Here is a 4,638-nt window from a genome sequence, read left to right on the forward strand (position 1 = left end):
AGTGCAGATCACTGATGAAAAATAAATGACGGGCTGTGTTGTGTATTAATAGGGTCCCACAGGATTTGGTATTGGGTCCAGTGCTGTTTATTATTAACGAGTATATTAATGATTGGGGCACAGGAATTAGTAGTGATGTTTGTATGTTTGCGGATTATACAAATATACAGAGTAATTAAGTCACATTAGGACGTTAGTGTTTTCCAGGGCGAACTAGACAGACAGTGGTGTACATCTCGAACTAGACAATGTATGGCTGGGCGGGGAAGTGGCAGACTGAGATTGATGTCGGGAAGTGAAGTATTCTGAGTGCAGGCAGGAAAACCCTTGGCATAATGATTCCCTAGATGACGCTCGCCTAAGCATTCAGATTATTATGTGAGAGGGATGTAGGAGTCTTAGTGAGCTCTGATCTTCTCCCAAGGGCCCACTGTATTCAGGCTAAGAATCATGCAAATAAGGTACTGGGCTTCATTTGAAGGAGCGTAACAATAGAAGCGCTGAAGTCATCCTCAAGCTTTACCTATTATACCATTAGTTAGACTTCATCTCGATTATGCGGATCAGTCCCTTACTCTAGAATGGATATAAAGCTGTTAGAATATTTGCAGAGGAGGATAACAACAATTATTCAAGGGCTGAGAAACTTGCCATATGGGGATAGATTGAGACATTTAAATCTGTATTCTCCAGAAAGGCGGAGTGTGCGAGGTGCCTTGCTTGAAGTTTGTAAATGGATGAAGGGCTTTAATAAGGGCAATGTTAATAAGGCTTTGGCAGTAAGAGAGCCGGGTAGGACACGTAGCAGTGGGATTAATCTGGATAAAATCAGATTCATCAAGACAGGCAATAATTGGTTTTCGAATAGAGTCGTGGATGAGTGGAGCAGGCCTGGCAGTCATGCTGTGAGCGCCAATACGAGTGATACCTCGAGAAGAAGTTAGATGAATTAATGGATAGTGAGGTGAGGTGGGACTAAAATAACACGAGCTGTCTTGTATAGGCCTACTGGCCTCCTGCAGACTCCACTGGAGCTGCCTTGTATAGGCCTACTGACCTCCTGCAGACTCCACTGAAGCTGCCTTGTATAGGCCTACTGGCCCCCTGCAGACTCCACTGGAGCTGCCTTGTATAGGCCTACTGGCCTCCTGTAGACTCCACTGGAGCTGCCTTGTATAGGCCTACTGGTCTCTTGCAGACTCCACAGGAGCCGTCATGTATAGCCTACTGGCCTTTTGCAGACTCCACAGAAGCTGCCTTGTATAAGCCCACTGGCCTCTTGCAGACTCCACTGGAGCTGCCTTGTATAGGCCTACTGGCCTCCTGTAGACTCCACTGGAGCTGCCTTGTATAGGCCTACTGGTCTCTTGCAGACTCCACAGGAGCCGTCATGTATAGCCTACTGGCCTCTTGCAGACTCCACAGGAGCTGCCTTGTATAGGCCTACTGGCCTCCTGCAGACTCCACAGGAGCTGTCTTTAATAGGCCTACTGGCCTTTTGAAGACTCCTTTTGTTCATATGTTTTTATGTAATTTGTGTGTGTGTGTGTGTGTGTGTGTGTGTGTGTGTGTGTGTGTGTGTGTGTGTGTGTGTGTGTGTGTGTGTGTGTGTGTGTGTGTGTGTGTGTTCCTCTACTTAGTGGATCTCTCTCTCTCTCTCTCTCTCTCTCTCTCTCTCTCTCTCTCTCTCTCTCTCTCTCTCTCTCTCTCTCTCTCTCTCTCTCTCTCTCTCTTTTATTTTTTATTTTTTTTTATTTAAACATGTATACATATATTTATTTACAGAGATGGAAAACTTAAAGTTGTGAGTTGGCGTCCACAACTATTTTAAAAGTTTTTCAAATGTACAGATACCTGTGAGGGTAACTGCACAAAAACATAAAACATACTTAAAAAGTACACAGGATATATTATAAATATAATACTTATAAATATGATAAACGCTAATTACAATATTTACAGTCATCTCAAGTGTGGAGCAGGAACGGCGTGGGGAGGGTGCCTCTCCAAATGTTGGCAGCTACTTTCGCCTGGTGTGTGGACACGCGTTCCAGATCAGGCGTGGCCTCCGTGAAGCCGTTCCAAAGACGCACTGCCCTGGCCTTGTACGTCCGCTGGTGCTGCGACGTGTGTGAGTGAGGCACCGTCACTCGTTGGCTCCCGGCTGCTGCCTGTCGCGTCGCTCGTTGGGCGAGGTGTGGCGTCAAGCACAGCCTGCTGAGATGAGGCGTGTGTAGCACCTGAGTCTTATGACAGACTGCCAGTGCTGCTACGTCGCGACGGTGCTCCAGGGATGTCATGCTGTCAGGGATCTCCACCTCATCCCCCAGCAGTCGGAGGGCGCGTCTCTTTACCGCGTCAAGGCGCCGGGTGTGGGTGACGGCGCTGGACATCCACGACAAGGCACCGTATTCCATACAAGGGCGGATCTGTGCCTTGTACAGCGTCAGGATTCCTCGGGGGTTCAGGCTGCCAGCCACCCTGCGGAGGGCAGACACACGCTGAGAGGTCTGGCGGGCCACAGTCGCGATGTGCTGGTCGTAGCGCAGCTCCCGGTCGATGGTGATTCCCAGGACCTTGATGTTATCCTGGAGGGGCAACTGGACGTCCCCAAACCGTAGTTGTCCATCCACGCACTGTGTAGCAGGGGGAGACCGAGAGACGACCATAGCATGCGTTTTGTCGGGAGCAAAGTTGACCTGCCACAACTTCCCCCACTCCTCAGCAACCTTCAACTGCCTGTTGACTGCAGCTACGGCACGCCTGCTGTCCCGACGGCAGTACGAGACAGCGATGGTGCAGTCATCGGCATAAGCTTTGACTACAGGGAGCTGGCGGAGTAAGTCATCTATGTAGATGTTCCACAGGACTGGCCCCAGTATTGAGCCCTATGGAACTGAGGCTCCTATAGGGGCAGGCGTCGAGGTCCGGCCATTAACGACTACCCGAAGCGACCTACCTTGGAGGTAGTCTTCGAGCAGAGTCAACAGACTTCCCTCTATACCCTTGGCACGAAGCTTTGCCAGAAGGCCAGAGTGCCACACTCGATCAAAGGCGCCGGCAATGTCTAGCGCCACCACGAGTGTGTCCAGGCCTTCATCAAGGGAATTTTGCCACTCTTGTGAGAGGAGAAGGAGATCAGAGATGGGGCGGCCCGCCCTGAACCCGAACTGGTAAGGAGAGAGAAGGTTGTTGTCGGTGAGGTGTTTCCCGATGACAGCAGCCAGCATCTTCTCGAACACCTTACCCATCCCATGGCGGACAGCAGGGAGATGGGCCGGTAGTGGTTCGGGTCAGTCCTGGAGTCTTTTTTGTGGACAGGAACCACATTAGCTTCCTTTCAGGCGGCTGGCCACTTATCCTCGAGGCAGGCAGTAAAGCTGTTGGCGAGAGGCTTGGCCAGCCTTGGCACAGTTCTTTAGTACCCGGGGGCTGATGTTATCAGGGCCTATGGCTTTCCCCGCAACACATCCCGGAGTACTTTTTTCCACCTGTGCCGCGGTGACCGAGACCGACGTGATGGTGTGGTAAGACTCCCGGGGGAGGATGAGTGGGGGCGGTAGTGGTCATCTACTTGCATTTTTCGTGCAAATAGTTCAGCCAGGAGACCAGCCTTGTCCTCACTGCTCGTGGTCGTGGACCCGTCTGGGCTGGTGAGGAGGGGCACGCTGTCCTGCCTCATCATTCCCCGCCGCTCCCTGACGAGAGCCCACCACTTGCTACACACTCCAGGGCCGGTGAGTTTACTCCTCATCACTTCCTCCCAGTGTTTCCTCGCCCACTTGGAGGGGGCTGCCATCCTCCTGCACGCTGTTCGGTGTACAAGGAAGTTCTGATGTGAGGGGCGTTGTTTGTACCTCCGCCACGCTGCATATTTGGCCTCGGCAACAATATAGCAGCGATAACCGAACCAGTTTGGATCAGTGGCCTTGGCGAGGTACGTGCGATGAGGGACAAACTGGGCCTGAAGGGCGAGCAGCTTGAGGGTGAGGCGTTGACACTCTCTCTCTCTCTCTCTCTCTCTCTCTCTCTCTCTCTCTCTCTCTCTCTCTCTCTCTCTCTCTCTCTCTCTCTCTCTCTCTCTCTCTCTCTCTCTCTCTCTCTCTCTCTCTCTCTCTCTCTCTCTCTCTCTCTCTCTCTCTCTCTCTCTCTCTCTCTCTCTCTCTCTCTCTCTCTCTCTCTCTCTCTCTCTCTCTCTCTCTTTTCACCCCCACTGCTCATATTCCCTCCCACAGCATAATCAACTCGGGAGGAAAGAAGGAGAGAGGGAGAAAGGGAGAGAAGGGAGGAGGAGAGGAAGGAAGGAGTGAGAGAGGGAGAGGGGAAAAGAAGGAAGCAATTACGGAAGGTAGGGAGGGAGGGAAACCTGCCGCCCACTTCCTTCCTCTCCTTTATCCTTTTTTTTCCCCTCTTTTTTTTTTTCCATTTCTTTCTTCCTTTTTTCCTTTTCTTTTTCATTCTTCCATTTTTTCCTTTCTCTTTCTCCCTTTCTTTCCCTGCTTTCTCTCCTTCTTTCCTTTTCTTACTTTCTTTCTATTTCTTTCTTTTTTCTTTCTTTTTCTTTCTTTCTTTCTTTCTTTGTTCTCCCGGTCTTTCTTCCTTCCCTTCTTTTTTTCTTTCCTCTTTTTGTTTTTTTCT

Source organism: Eriocheir sinensis, unplaced genomic scaffold (genome assembly GCF_024679095.1).
Source record: "Eriocheir sinensis breed Jianghai 21 unplaced genomic scaffold, ASM2467909v1 Scaffold200, whole genome shotgun sequence".
NCBI classification, from domain to species: Eukaryota; Metazoa; Arthropoda; class Malacostraca; order Decapoda; family Varunidae; genus Eriocheir; species Eriocheir sinensis.